Genomic DNA, 17378 nt, shown 5'->3' with positions numbered 1-17378 from the left:
TCAAGATTCCATTGTTTTTTTCTGCTGAGTAATACTCCATTGTGTAAATGTACCACAATTTCTCTATCCACTCTTCAGTTGAGGGGCATCTAGGTTGCTTCCAGGTTCTGGCTATTACAAATAATGCTGCTATGAACATAGTGGAGCAGATGCCCTTGTTGTATGAACTTGCCTCATTTGGATATATGCCTAAGAGTGGAATTGCTGGGTCTAGTGGTATATTAATTCCCATTTTCCTGAGGAATCTCCATACTGATTTCCAAAGAGGCTGTATGAGTTGGCACTCCCACCAGCAGTGGAGGAGTGTTCCTCTCTCTCCACATCCTCTCCAGCATAAATTGTCGGTGTTTTTGATTTTAGCCATTCTGACAGGAGTAAGATGGTATCTCAGAGTTGTTTTGCATTTACCTAATGGCTAAGGATGTTGAGCACTTTCTTAAGTGTCTCTTGGCCATTTTAGCCTCCTCTACTGAGAATTCTCTATTTAGCTCTGTACCCCACCTTTTAATTGGATCCTTTGGTGTTTTGGAGACTTGTTTCTTGAGTTCTCTGTAAATTTTGGAGATTAGCCCTGTGTCAGATGTAGGGTTAGTGAATATCTTTTCCCATTCTGTGGCCTGCCTTTTTGTCTTTTTGACTGTGTCCTTTGCCTTACAGAAGCTTTTTAGTTTCAGAAGGTCCCATTTGTTAATTGTCGATCTCAGTGCCTGTGCCACTGGTGTTATGTTTAGGAAGTGGTCTCCTGTACCAACTCGTTGAAGAGTATCTCCCACTTTCTCTTCTAAATGTTTCAGTGTGGCTGGATTTATGTTGAGATCTTTGATCCATTTGGACTCAAGTTTTGTACAAGGCGATAAACATGGATCTATCTGCAGTCTTCTGCATACCAGTACCCAGTTATGCCAGCACCATTTGTTGAAGATGCTTTCTTTTTTCCATTGTACAGTTTTAGCTTCTTTGTCAAAAATCAAGTGTTCATAGGTGTGTGGGTTAAAATTAGAGCTTTCGATTCGGTTCCATTGGTCTACCTGCCTATTTTTGTGCCAATACCAAGCTGTTTTCAGGACTATAGCTCTATAATAGAGCTTGAAGTCAGGTATGGAGATGCCTCCTGAGGCTTTAAAGAAAGAAATTAATGAAGCCCTCAGGAAAGGTCTCCCATGATCTTGGATAGGTAGGATCAATGTAGTAAAAATGGCAATTTTGCCAAATGCAATCAACAGATTCAATGCAATCCCCATTAAAATACCAGCACAATTCTTCACAGAGCTTGAAAGAAAAACAATCCATTTTGTATGGAAAAACAAAAGACCTAGGATAGCAAAAAACTACCTTACTCAACAAAGCTACATCTGGAGGCATCACCATCCCAGACCTCCAGCTGTATTATAGAGCTGTAGTGCTGAAAACAGTTTGCTATTGGCACGAAAGTAGACAGGTAGACCAATGGAATCGAATTGAACACCTGAGATTAACCCTTACATGTATAAACATCTGATATTCAAAAAAGAAACTAAAAATATACAATTGAAAAAAGAAAACATCTTTAACAAATGGTGCTGGCATAACTGGATGCTGGCATGTAGAAGAATGCAGATAGATCCATGTCTTTTGCCACACACAAAACTTAAGTCCAAATGGATAAAAGACCACAACATAAATCCAGCCACAGTGAACCTCTTAGAAGAGAAAGTGGGTGGTACCCTCGAACAAATTGGTACAGGAGACAGCTTCCTAAACATAACACCAGACCTCACAGACAGTGAGGTCAACAATTAATAAATGGGACCTCCTGAAACTGAGAAGCTTCTGTAAGGCAAATGACACAGTCAGCAAGAAAAAAGGTAGCCCACAGAATGTGAAAATGTATTCACTAACCCCACATCTGACAGAGGGCTGATCTCCAAAATTTACAAAGAACTCAAGAAGTAAATCTCCAAAATACCAAAGGATCCAATTACAAAGTGGGCTTCAGAACTAAATAGAGAATTCTCAATAGAGGAGTCTAAAATAGCTGAGAGGCACTTGAGAAAGTGCTCAACATCCTTAGCTGTAAAAACAAGCTTTTTGTTTGAGAGAAGCCTTCCCGCCAGCCTGGTTCTAGAGCCACATCAGTCCCAAATAAACACACAGGAGGCTATATTAATTATGAAGCTGTTGGCCTTGCTTGTTTCTTACTGGCTAGCTCTGACTTAAGTAATTACCCCATGATTGTTAATCTAAGTATGTCTCTTACCGGAGAAGTTTCCGGGCTTCCTACCCCATGGCGTTACATCTCGACTCCCTTGTGTTTCTCCTTCCCAGAGTCCTCGTGGACTCCTATTCCCACCTATCTAGATTCCTATTAGCTCAACAGTGCTTTATTGACATAAGACTTCCCCAACACTTAGCCATCTGGGAAATACAAATCAAAACAACTGTAAGATACCATCTTACTCCTGTTGGAATGGCTAAAATCAAAAACACCAAGAACAATTTATGCTGGAGAAGTTGTGGTGAAAGGGGAACACTCCTCAACTGCTGGTGGGAGTGCCAACTGGTTCAGCCACTTTGGAAATCAGTATGGAGAGTCCTCAGAAAAATGGGAATACACCTACCACAAGACCCAGTAACTCCAATCTTAGACATATATCCAAACAGGATTCACATTCATACAACAAGGACATCTGTTCCACTATGTTCATTGCGGCATTATTTGTAATAGCCAGAACTTGGAGCAACCTAGATGCCCCTCAACTGAAGAGTAGATAGAGAAAATGTGGTACATTTACACAATGCTGTACTATTCAGCAGAAAAACAACAATGGAATCCTGAAATTTGCAGGCAAATGGATAGCACTAGAAGAAACCATCCTGAGTGAGGTAACCTGGTCACAAAAAGAGGAACATGGCATGTACACTCTCACATATGGACTTTAGACATAGATCTGGGGAGTGCCAGCCTACAATCCTATGACCAGAGAGTCTGGGAAATAGAACCTCCATTCAGTGGCTGATGGAAGAAGATGCAGACTCCCATGGCTAAGCACTGAGCAAAACTCAAGAATTCCAGTTTCAGAGAGGGAGGACTAATGACCAAAGGCATTCAGACTGGGCTGGTTTAACCCCCAGAAACAGCTGACCTGTCAAGGGTTAGATCTTGAATCCCAGACTGATGGCTGGTATTCCAGCATGGGACTGATCAAGATGCCCTGAATGTGGGTGCCAGTGAGGAGGCCTATGAAATCTATTGGGCCTTGGGTAGTGGATCAGTATATATCCGGGGTATAAAAATGGAATTTGGGTGCCCATCCAACAATGAGAGATGCACTCTCAACCTGCACTACCAGGGGAGGGTCTAGGCCCTGCCCTGGATGAAATGACAGACTATGGTTACCCCTATGTAGGGGCTCACCCTCCCTGGGGAAATGAGGGGATATTGGAGGGGTTGGTGGGAGGGCACAGGAGGAGGGGAGGGAAAGGGAGAGGGACCTGGAATTGATAAGTGAAGCAACCTTTTTGTCTAATTTAAATTTAAAAATTAAAATAAAAAAATCATATCCTCCTGCAACTACCCAATCCTACTTTTAAAACAGCATACCCTTCTGTTAGTCACCTTTATCCCCCTAGACAGATCTGTTTCTATTGCCATGTCACATACACATGTAGGATAATATATACCTGTACAAAATCCAGTAGCCATAAATGAATAACAAAGGAAAACAAAGATACTGCCAACTCCTAACAACTATTTTCTTGTGCCTGTATGTATATAATATAAAATTTATTTAGAAATAAATCCTGCAAATTAAAATAAAAATATGGATGATGCCTATTTGTTTATAATGCAGTGTTTCAGTTTAATGATGTGTATTCCGATATACATATATATATATATATTGAAGCAGAACACACACACACACACACATATATATATATATATATATATATATATATATATATACTTTTTAACAGATTGTCCCATTAGGACTAAGTGTATTCTTTGTTTATGCTCAGTGATAGGAAAAGTGTAGCCCTTACAATCAAATGAAATATATTCAATTTTGAATTGAGAAATAAGTCAGTCTCTCAAGTACAGCTATCTGTGTTCAAATGAAATATTTCCTATTTCAATGATGTTACTCAAAGTCTTTTATCTGACTCATTTTACTACAAAATAAAATAAATGCAATAACTTGGGTTAACATACATGTTGAGAATACACTGTGTAGTGTTGCAAATTTCATCATATCATATAAAACAGTGCTTTTCCATGATGTTCTGTGCCCTGGGAGCCTCTGCATTTGAGATCACATGCACAGGTCAGGTGGTTTAGATTCTTACTCAAGCAAATGTTTCCTAAGAGTGAAATGGTGTCATTCTATAAATATATCAAAAAACACTTGGGACATATGAACACATTGTTATGAAATATTCTATTACACTGTTGAAGGTGTGTCACTGTGATTGGTTTAATAAAGAGCTGAATGATCATTAGCTAGGCATGAAGACATAGGCAGGACTTCTGGGAAGAAAAATCCGAGAGGAAGAAAGGACATTGCCAGCCAGATGGAGAGGAAGCAGAATGAGGAGTAAAGAATGAAGGTAACTGAGCCATGTTAAAGAATGTAGATTAAATAATTGATTTAATTTAAGTAAATAGAGCTAGTTGGGAACAAGTCTATGCTAATGCTGAGTATACATAATTAATATGTAAATATCTCTGTGTCATTTTTTTCTGTGAGCTGGTGATCCAAAGAAAAATCCATTTACATATAAATCTTTCTACATATGGCTCCACATTGGGCAGCATGTATAGAGACACTTTGGGCTGCCAGCTCACAAAAATTACATGAAGACTTATTAATTATGAAAGATTGACCTTAGCTTAGGCTATTTTCTAACTAGCTCTTATAACTTAAACTAATCCATATTTTTAAGTCTTTATTCTTCCATATGCTTGTTACCTCCTATCAATTATGCCCTTATTGCCTATTGCTCATTTGGCTGGTGACTCTCTTTCTTCCTCTCAGAGATCCCTCTACACAGAAGTCCCGCCTAACCTCTTCATGCCTAGATAATTGCCATTTAGCTCTTTATTAAAGCAATCACAGTGACACATTTTTATACAGTGTAAAGGAATATTCCACAATAACACATGGGTGCACTCAAATCACATAGGTAAGTTAAATCTCAAGAACTTATTGGACATCAGACTCAGGGAGGGTACAATATCCTTCCTTCATCTCCATATAGAGGAGTATTACAAACATGATAGTGTCAACAGGCCTGGTCCCCTTCCCATTTGATTAACCAATGTATTCTTCAAGGCACCAGCAGGCAAAGGATGTGAGAGTTTCCCCGGCCGTCAATGGAGCTTGGTCCTACTGCCAACACAGTCTATTTGATTGGCTGTCTCTCTATCCAATTGGTCATTTCTTAGCCTGAAACCACCATAAAGTCTTCTGCTCATTCATCTATGTGTATCTAGTCCTGTGTATGCTTGGGCGAAATCTACACTCCCACAGCTTATTTTGATGCCTCAACTCAACAAGGAAACTAGTAATTCCAAGGCTCTACTGTGCATCAGTCGGTATATCTCACAAGATTTTTTAGGTCTTTTCTCTCTGGTGCCCCCATAGAACCTTTTTGCATCTCTACCAGCTTCATAACCCTGTCTCTGAGGCTTATATGAAGCTCCTTGAAGTCCAATAGGATCTCTCTACCCTTTTCACACATTCTATTTCACACATATGTGTGCACACATGTCGCCGCCACACACATGAGCACACATACACATACACACACATGCAAATACACACAATTGTGTAGTGTGCAGTGTAACATATGAGAGTTAATATTAATTCTTAAGATTAGATCATCTTTTTTTTTTTTTTGGTTTTACGAGTTTTACGAGACAGGGTTTCTCTGTATTGTTTTGGAGGCTGTCGGTCCAGCCTGGCCTGGAACTCACAGAGATCCGCCTGTCTCTGCCTCCCAAGTGCTGGGATTAAAGGTGTGCACCACCACTGCTCGGCAGATTAGATCATCTTAAAAGCCTGTTGTTTTGTTTTGTTTGTAGCATGAAAAGAATCAGGTTTGCTCGGCAAATTCTTGCTGACTACATCAGTGCTGTGAATTTTGTGTCTTTCAATAAATTCCAGTATTGTCAAGAGACACAAAAATGCCTGTTTATGTTTCTGACAGAACTCTCATGATACAGAGTCATTTTAGGTAAATATGTCACACAGTGAGTTTTGAATTAAATACAGTTTTAGAGTCCTTCCCATCTTCATTATTTTTACTCAGTAAATGACTGTTATTTTCTGAGATAAACATTCTTTAAATGAAGGTAAATTACTATTTTAAGCTATATTTTTCAAAACTTGCTTTTAGGTATGTTTTTGTTAAGAGTGGAAATCATGGCTAAAAGAAAAGGAAACACCGAAAGGTAAATTTTATGCTTGCAATTTTCTGAACATACAGCTCAAAAACGCAAAGCTTATTTTCTCAGTTAAAAATGTCTCATTATCTTAACTTATTTATATTCCCTGCATGTTTTCAATATGGCAGTTTTCTAAAAAACTCATTGTAATAACAGTGTTATCACTTGGTTGGATATTTCACATCCTGAATCTGTCAACTAGAATGCCTCCAGGACACTGCTAAAATATGAATTCCTGAAACCTAGACACGGCTCCTCATCAAGCCATCAATCACAGAATGACAGGTTTCTTGGGAGTGAGATGGGATCTCTTAGTAAGAGCTTATTTGAGTTACTGAATCATTCATTCATGGCTTAGTTGTGTGTCCCCCATGTAAAACCACTCCTCTTCTATTTGGTGATTCTGAGTACAGACTTACTTTACTTCTGACACAAAGTCACAGGTTACTGTGAATTCCCCCAGACAAAACAATACACACAATGAAAATAATTTCTTCAGTCACTCAGGAGAAAGCAAGAATTTGCCTTGAAATATATTTTTCCAATTGTATTTTCAAATTTTTACAGGACTTATAGAAATTGTTTGTTTTCAGGTGCTAGAGAAATGAGTCACAAGTTAAGAGTGCTTAGTATTTTTCCAGAGGACTCAGTATACCTCAGTTGGTGGTCCACTGCTATCTATAACTCAGGTTCTAAGAGGTTGGAATCCTCTTCTGACCACACTGGTAATTGAAGTACCTGGTGCTTCTCTCTCCCTCTCTCTCTCTCTCTCTCTCTCTCTCTCTCTCTCTCTCTCTCTCTCTCTCTCTGTCTCTCTCTGTCTCTCTCTCTCTCTGTCATTCTGTCTCTGTATCTGTATGTCTGTCTATCTATCTCAAACATATGCACACACTGTAGAACCAAAAACAACAGACCCAGATACAGATACTGAGGTTTAAACTTCAAGCTGAAGATTAGAAAAGTAGCAGGCTACAGGCTCTTACCACTACCTTAAGCAAAATGCATTGATCCTGCTGCCTTTCCTTAACATGACTGTATAATCCTGAGACTGAATGTCTTTCTATTCTCAATGTGGCTGGAGAATGAATGCCTGATACTGACTACTGAAGACCATGCTCCTATCTTTAATACCCCTCTAATGCTGGGATTAAAGGCATGTGACCCCAGATGCTGAGATAATCTTTGTGTGAGCTGTATCTCTTTAGCACTGGATCAATCTTGTGTAGATCTAGGTGGCCTTGAACTCATAGATATACATCTACCTCTTAATTCTCAGTCCTAGAATTAAAGATGTGTACCACCACCTCCTAGCTTCTTGCTGCTGGGATTAAAGGTATGTGCCTGGTTTCTATGGATTTCAGCTGATTTTGCTTTCTGAATTCTCAAGCAAGCCTTAGTAAATTATATATATATATCACCACAGCACAAAAATAAAAAATTAAAAGAAATCAATACACCTCTTAAAATCTCAACAATCTGGTAACCTAAACAACACCTACAATATCACAAAACAAGTTAATATCCTGATTCTGGGCTGGCACCTCCTCCCTCTGGTAGAGAGGTGAGTCCCAGGGCCTCTTTTCGTGCATCTCCCCCTCTTCTAGACCCCTGGACCACCTCCCCCAGACCCTTCCTGCCACCAAAACCCACAGAGGGACCTGGAGCCAGACTCATTGGCCACCATTCTGGGCTTGCCCTTCCACCGTATAGTAGAGAGAGAGAGGGGGGATAGGCTTGAGCCTTGAACCCATACCCACCAGGAGAGGGAGAGATCCCACCTATACTCACTCAAAGAAGAGATGGGATGAAGATTACAGTATAAGAACACATCCAACAACAGAAGGACTTATATGACGTCACCAGTCTAAGAACGAACTCTATTACAGCAAAACCTGAACATCCCAACGTAGATGAGACAGAAGATAAAGACTGTAAAATCAACCTCATGAAAATGACAAAGGCCCTCAAAGAGGATATGAGAAAAATCCTTTAAAGAACTGGAAGACAAAACAAACCAAAAAAATGCAAGAAATCAAAAAAAGTCTTAAAGAAAGCAAGCAAAGCCAAGAAAAAAATTAAACAGATGTAGGAAACAATTCAAACAGTTTAAGAGACGAAACTGACATAGAGAAAATAAAGAAAACACAAACTGAGGGAATGCTAGAAATAAAAAAGCTGAGTAAATGATCAGGTACTACAGATACAAGCACAACCAACAGAATATAAGAGATGGAAAACAGAATCTCAGACACTGAAGTTAAACTAGAGGAAATAGAGTCATAGACCAAAAAAATCTCAAATCCAACAAATCCTCAACACAAAATACCTAGGAAATATGGGACACTGTGACAAGACCAAACCTATGAATAATAAGTATAGAAGAAGGAGAAGAAGCCCAACTCAAAGATGCAGAAAACATATTCAACAAAATCATAAAAGAAAAATTTCCCAAACTGAAGAAGGACATGTCCATGAAAGCACAAAGAAGCTTACCTATCAACCCATAGACTGGACCAAATAACTAAAGTCCCCTCACCACATAATAATCAAAACACCAAACATACAGAACAAAAAAGAATACTGAGAGCAGCAAAGGAAAAAGGCCAAATAACATATAAATGTAGACCTTTCAGAATTCCACCTGACTTCTCCATGGAAACTCTGAAAGCCAGGAGTTCCTGGATAGATGTTCTACAAACACTAAGAGACCAAAGATTCCAGTCCAGACTACTATACCCAGCAAAATTCTCAATCACTATAGATGGGAGAGCAATATACTTCATGAAAAAATGAGATTTACACAATACATATCCAAAAATCCATACCTACACAATATTCTAGTTGGAAAAACTCCAACCCAAGGAAGTTAACTATACTCACAAAACATAAGTAATAGATACTGTCACTTTACCAAAAGCCAGAAATAGGGGAAAAACACACGCACAATACCATCACCAAAAAGGAATCCAAAACAAACAAGAACCAACAATCAATGGTCATTAATATCCCTCAATATCAATGGTCTTAACTCACTTATAACAAGACACAGGCTAAAAGAACGGATACAAAGACAGAATCCATCCTTCTGCTGCATACAAGAAATACACCTCAACTTCAAAGACAGATGTTACCTCAGAGTTAAGGGTTAGGAAAAGATTTTCCAGTTCAATGGAACTAAGAAGAAAGTAGATTTAGCTATCCTAATAACTAGCAAATTAGACTTCAAACTAAAGGACATTTCATATTTATCACAGAAAATGCATCAGGATGAAGTTTCAATTATGAATATATATGCCCCAAATACAAAGGTACCCACATTTATATAAGAAACAACACTCAAATCACACATTAAATCCCATACACTTATACTGGGGAATTTCAACACCCCACACTCACAACTGGACAGGACTGCCAGACAGAAACTTAAAAAGAAATGAAGGAACTAATAGAAGTTATGATCCAATTGGCTTTAGCAGACATCTAGAGAACATTCCTTCCAAGCAAAAAAGAATATAACTTCTCAGCATCACAGGGAACCATCTCTAAAATTGACCACATACTTGGCAATAAAGCAAACCTCAACAGATACAAAATAATTGGAATAATCCCCTGTATCTTATCAGACCACCATGGTTTAAATTAAAACTCAAAAACAACACAAATTGCCTAAACCCCACAAATTCATGGAAATTGATGAATGCTCAATTGCATCATTCCTGGGTAAATGAATAAATAAAGAAATTAAAGACTTCCTAGAATTCATTGAAAATGAAGGTACAACATACCCAAACCTATGAGACACTCTGAAAGTAGTTCTAAGAGATGCCCACATATAGAGATTAGAGAATAGCCACACTAGAGAATTAACAGAATGCCTGAAAGCTTTAGAAGAAAGAGAATGAAACTCACCCAGAAGGAGTAGATGCCAGGAAATAATCAAATTGAGAGCTGAAATAAATGAAGTAGAAACAATAAATCAATACAAATAATCAATGAATCAAAGTGTTGGTTTTTGAGAAAATCAATAAGATAGACAAGCCTTTATCCAACCTAACCAAAAGACAAAGAACATGGAAATTAACAAAATCAAAAATGAAAAGGAGGACATAAAAATAGATATTGAGGAACTCCAGAGAATTATCAGGTCATACTTTGAAAATTTGTGCTGCACAAAATTGGAAAATTTAAAGGAAATGGATAGTTTTATGAATAGATATCACTTACCAAAATTAAATCAAGAACAAATAAAAATTTAAATAGACCTATAGCCCCTAATGAAATAGAAGCAGTCATCGAAAGTCTTCCAAACAAAAAGTCCACGGTTAGATGGCTTCAGTGCAGAATTCTACCAGAAATTCAAGAAATAGCTATTACCAATGCTCTTCAAATTGTTCCACACAATAGAAGCAGAAGGATCACTGCCAAACTCTGTTTACAAGGCTACAATTACCTTGGTACCCAAACCACAGAAAGACATAACTAAGATAGAGAACTACAGACCACTCTCCCTAATGAACACTGATGCAAAAATACTCATTAAAATACTGGCCAATCGAATCCAAGAACACATCAGAAATTCATACACTGTGATCAAGTAGGCTTCATCCCAGGGATGCAGGGATGGTTCACCTTATGAAAATCCATCAATGTAATCCACCATATAAACAATACAAAAAAAGAAAAATCAAGTGATCATCTCACTAGATGCTGAAAAAGTCTTGTCAAACTTCAACACCCCTTCATGATAAAGGACTTAGAGAGATCAGGGATAACAGGAACATACCTAAACATAATAAATCCAATATACAACAAATTGACAGCCCATATCAAACTAAATGGAAACCCAAGGCGATTCTTCCAAAATCAGGAACAAAACAATATTGTCCATTGTCTGCATATCTCTTCAATATTTTGCTTGAAGGTCTAACTAGAGCAGTAAGACAACAAAAGGAGACCAAGGGAATACAAATAAAAAGGAAGAAGTCAAACTTTCACCATTTGCAGATGATATGATAGTTTACATAAATAACCTGAAGGATTCCACTAGGATACTCCTACAACTGATAAAAACCTTCAGCAAAGTGGCAGGATACAAGATTTACTCAAAAAATCAGTATACCTGATAATATATATATATGTGTATGTATATATATATGTATATGTATGTATGTATTGCTAAGAAAAAAATCAGAGAAGCATCACCATTTACAATAGCAACAAACAACATAAAATATTATATCATAGGGGTTATTCTAACCAAACAGGTGAAAGGCCTATATGTGAAGAATTTTTAGTCTTTAAAGAAAGAAATTAAAGAAGTTACCAGAAAATGTAACAATCTCCCATGCTCTTAGATTGGTAGGATCAAGATAGTACAAAAATGCAATCTTACCAAAAACAATCTACATATTCAATGTAATCCCTTTCAAAATCCTAGCACAATTCTTCACAGACCTTGAAAGGACAATACTCAACTTTATATGGAAAAATAAAGAGATGCAATATAGCCAAAACAACCATGTTCAATAAAGGAACTGCAGGATGTATCAACATCTCTGACTTCATGCTCTACTATAGATCTATAATCGTGAAAACAGCTTGGTATTGGCACAAAAACAGACAGGTAGACCAGTGGAATAAAATTTAAGATGCTGATATTAACCCACACACCTATAAACATCTGATCTTTGACAAAGAACATAAAACTATACAATGGAAAAAAGAAAGCATCTTCAAGAAATGGTGCTGGCATAACTGGATGATGGCATGCAGAAGACTACAGATAGATTCATATCTATCACCATGCACAATGCTTAATTCCAAATGGATCAAAAACCTCAACATAAATCCAGCCACACTGGTCCTCTTTGAAAAGAAAGTGGCAAGTACCCTTGAATGAATTGGTACAGGAGACTACTCCCTGAACATAACACTCAAAGACACTGAGATTGATAATTAATAAATGGAGTTTCCTGGAAATGAGATCTTCTGTAAGACAAAGGACACAGTCAACAAGACAAAATGGCAGCTTACACAATGGGAAAATATCTTCACAAACCCCATATCTGACAGAGATATGCCCTCCAATATTTACAAAGAACTCAAGAAGCTAGTCTCCAAAACACCAAATAATCCAATTAAAAAGTGGGCTACAGAACTAAAGAGAAAATTCTCAATAGAGGAGTCTAAAATGACTGAAAGTCACTTAAGAAAGTGCTCAACATCCTTAGCCATCAGGGAAATGTAAATTAAAAAAACTCTGAGATACCATCTCATTCCTGTCAGATTGACTAAAATCAAAAACACCAAAGAAACTTTATGCTGTAGAGGATGTGGAGATAGGGGAATACTTCTCCACTGCTGTTGAAAAATGCCAACTCATACAGCCAAGTTGGAAATCAGTATGGAGATTCCTCAGGAAAATGGGAATCAGTCTACCACAAGATCCAGCAATTCCATTATTAGGCATATACCCAAAACATGCACATTCATACAACAAGGACACCTGTTCAACCATGTTCATACCAACATTATTTGTAATATACAGAAACTAGATGCTTCTCAACTGAAGAGTAAATAGAAAGAATGTGGTACATTTACACAATGTAGTACCACTCAGTGGGAAAAAAAACAATGGAATCTTGAAATTTGCAGGCAAATGGATGGCGCTAGAAGAAACCATCCTGAGTGAGGTAACCCAGTCACAAAAGACAAACGTGGTATGTACTCACTCATATATGGATTTTAGACATGGAGCAGGGTATTGCAAGCCTACAATTCTACCGCAAGAGAGTATGAGAGACAGGGAGGACCCTAAGAGAGATACGCATGTTACCCCAGATTTCTAGAATCCTGAGGAGACTGGCAGCATGGCATCAGGGGAGGGGAGATGGAGCTGGAACACCGAGAAGAGGGAAAGAGTAGGGGAGAGGAGGAAATGGGGTCACAGGAAGATTGAGTCAGGGGAAGAATAAAGGAGAGCAGAAAGAGAGATACCATAATAGAGGGAGCCATTATTGGTTTGAGGACAGATCTGGCAGTAGTGAGATTTTCAGAGATCTACAAGGATGACAACACATGGCAATCTGAGCAATAATAGAGAGGCTACCTTAAATGCCCTCCCCTGATAATGAGATTGATGACTACATTTATGCCATAGTAGTGCCTTCATCAAGTGACTGATGGAAGCAGAGGCAGACACCCACAACTAAACACTGAGCTGAACTCCTGGAACCCAGTGACAGAGGGAGAAGTGATGAGCAAAGGGGTCAAGACCAGGCTGGTGAAACCCACAGAACTAGCTCATGAACCCCAGACTTATGACTTGATCCAGACCCCCTGAATGTGGGTGTTAGTGAGGAGGCCTCAGGAATCTATGGGACATTGAGTAGTATATCAGTATTTATCCCTGGCATACAAATGGACTTCAGAAGCCCATTCCAAAAGGAGGAATGCTCTTTCAGCCTGCACATATTGGGGAAGGGCCTAGTTTGTGTTCAGGATGATAAGATAGACTTTTGAAATTCTCCCATGGAGGGCCTCACCCTCCCTGGGGTGAGCAAGGGGGATAGGTTGGGGGATTGGGAGTTTGGTAGGGTGTGGGAGGAGGGGAGGGAGAGGATGATGGGATTGATGTGTGAAGCAGGCTTGTTTCTAATTTAAATAAAAATATTATTTAAAAAACCAATTCAATATCCCAATATGAATGCTGTAGTGTCACAGGGACTCACTACTACATGAAGAGCTGTAGGCAATCAATGGCTGCTGAGAGAAGCATATTCAGCATAATATATGTTAGGGTGTGTGTGTTTGTGTATAGTATGTGTGTGGGATACTAATCTTGAGAATTATATACATCATCAGTTCTTTGCCTAAGAATTTTAGAAACCATTTTTCTAGTTTCACGAAAATTCTATCACTTATTTAGTTATGTATGTTAAAGTAACATAATCCTCAAAATTATTTGAAGTTATATCATACTGATATTGTTTTATACTCTGTGGTCAAACTTTTGAGTGAGAATATTGTTAGGCCTCAACATCATTGTTGCACACGAAAGCTATTCCTCAAGGTATGACACTTAATCTAGCAATGCATGTTTTTGTGTCCTTTACTATCACAAAGAAGAAAGTTTCATGAGAGAAATATGCATCCCATATACCATAACTCTCATAAAGCTTTCGGGGAATCTGTAAATGTATAGAACCATATTGCTAATGCAACATCTCTGAAATCTTAGATTACCCATCTAAGATGCTAGAATGGTGTACTTTTTCTAAGCACCTGTTTGTATCATGATTTTACTAAAATTTTTCTTGAGATTCAAAAACAGACAAGATTAGCTGGCATTGAAAAAAATTGAATACTGCCAACATTATTTGCAGAAATCCCAAACCGAAATTAGCAGTTTTGTTTTGCAGTAATATATATATACATACATACATGCATACATACATATATATACATACATATATATATATATATATATATAGAGAGAGAGAGAGAGAGTCTAAGAAGGTATATGGTTAAACTTCTACCTTTGAGTTTTAATATTCTATATTTGAATACTGACATTTAAATAATTTCCTATCAAATTTTTATAATATGATAGAATTTTGCTATAGTTAGGATTTCTATTGCTGTGACGAAACACCATGATCAAATTGCAAGTTGGAGAAGAAAGGGTTTATTAGACTTATACTTCTGCACTGAAGGAAGTCAGGATAGGTAATTTTGAAGAAATAGCTTTTTTTCTTCAGTCATGATATATTATCTTCTTCTGTCCAATTGATAATTATATACTTATCTGTTTATTTGTGTTTTAAATTTGCTAGTGCTTAACAGTTGGCCCCATCCATGCTAAGCAGGTGCTCTGACATTCTCCTACTTCTTAGCCACTTGCAACTCTTTTTAATACATCCCCTTTTCTGTCTCTGCTTCCTCAACTCCCATTATGTCCTTCATTCTGGAAAATATTTAGTAGTACAATTTGTGATTTAGTGAATAGAACTGAGCTATCTTAGTTTCCAATATTAATCAGAGCCCATAATACACAGTAAACATGAGTAATCTCATGTTCCTTAATGCAAAATGAGGACCAATGTAATTTTGCTTGATTGAAAGCCCAGGCATTAGAAAGAGTCTAACCATGTTTTGGGCTTAAACAGTTGATTAGTCTTAGTGAGGTGCTGAACCTCCTGAAAACAACCCTAATGAAACTCATTGAGAAGTGGAAGGAAATTAATGAGAAGGGAGAGAGGACATTATGGACATGTATGAAAATACCCACAAGAAACATGAAACCCATTAGTTTCTATAATTACTATGATCTAAAAAAACATTTTAAACCCAAAGAATCACTTGCATTTTAGTTATTACACTGAAGTCCTTTCACATGGTAAATGACTGCTATGGTTATGCCAATTTTTTAGCATGTATGCTGATTTAAATATATGGATACACTGCTTTTCTCCCTAAATTTGAAGTGGCCCAATCTCTATAATAGAAAGGGGGCATATTACATATCTCTGTATAAAAGCTATACCATTGTGTGTCTGTAATATTTTAAACACAGAATTAAGATGACTATAGCTGAAGCACTTTCCATTTTGCTTTCATCCATGTTTTCTCTTCTTTTTTATTTAGTGTTTAGCCAAAGTAGACTATCATCTGTAAAAGGCAAGTGATCTCATTTGAATAGAGTAAAAGGATTAGTCATTACTCATGCATAGAAAATTCTAAGGATACAGCTGTGCCAGTGATGGATGGAGACTGCTGAGAAACCATTTGGGATTGCTTTGATTAGGATAGACAGGTCCCAGCTCCTATTAGTGAGTATTGCCTTGCTCTGTTAAAGAACAGAGGCAGCTGTCTTCTTCAGCTCCCCCCAGGTGCTGCTTGCTCTAACTAAGCCTATAACATTTCAGCAAGCAAATCAGGGAAGACTTTGCAGACAGATGGTGGTGTTTCCTATGCATTCTCATTTGCATGAAACCTTAGTCTGTAACTGTACTTGAGCCCTATGCATGGGGGTTTGCATTCCCTTTGGACTAGTTTTAAACACGAGGTATACAAGTCAAATGCAACTTCGTCCATGTTTTTCTAATGTGGTTTAATTTACCAGAGCTATTCAAACTGTTTATCAATAGAATTTTTCAAATAAAATCTTAGCTGAGTTCAAAATACTGATACCAACCATGGGGCATGTGAAGAGTGTCCCAGCAGACTCACTGATATAGTACATTAAGTTTTAGTCATGCTAATTTTAATAACTTGAATTCAAATTAATATGCAGATAAACTCTGATTGGGAAATGGAATTGTCAAAGCCCAGGACTTATTAAAGTGCCTAAAATGTTATTTGTTATAAATACATTAACCACATTGTGAACTATTACTTTTCCATTAGACAGTAAACTAAAATAACATATCTTGCTAATATTCTTCTAATGTACCATTGTATATTATCTTGGTTTAATTTTATTTCATCTATTTACGTAAGTTGCCTGAATATATATATGCAGACGCCAGAAGAGAGTGTTGATACCCCAGGACTGGAGTTAAAGATGATTGTGAACTTCCATGTGATCACAGGTAATGGAAGCCTGAAAAGGATTCTAGTACTCTTATCTGCTGGGATACCTTTCCAACTCTTACATATTCTTTTTTGATGCGTAGTAATGGAGCATTTTCTGGTGGGTTTTGTGACACCTAAACTAGATATGTGTGTATGATCTCGAGAATAATAACTATAATTCTTCATTTGGAAATTTAAATACTACAAAAGAAAATGAATGGAATGTATACATGGCATATACCTGTATTACTTACCAGTGAGTCTTGAATTGTAATAATTTTAAGTTGTATTTAAAAATAAGACACTCGATATAGTTTATATAATTTTGTGTCAATATTTACTCATAAAGAAGCTAATTGTAAGAAGAATTTATGTCATG

Source organism: Mesocricetus auratus, unplaced genomic scaffold (assembly GCF_017639785.1).
Source record: "Mesocricetus auratus isolate SY011 unplaced genomic scaffold, BCM_Maur_2.0 Super-Scaffold_100015, whole genome shotgun sequence".
NCBI classification, from domain to species: Eukaryota; Metazoa; Chordata; class Mammalia; order Rodentia; family Cricetidae; genus Mesocricetus; species Mesocricetus auratus.
This window is presented reverse-complemented; position numbering follows the sequence as displayed.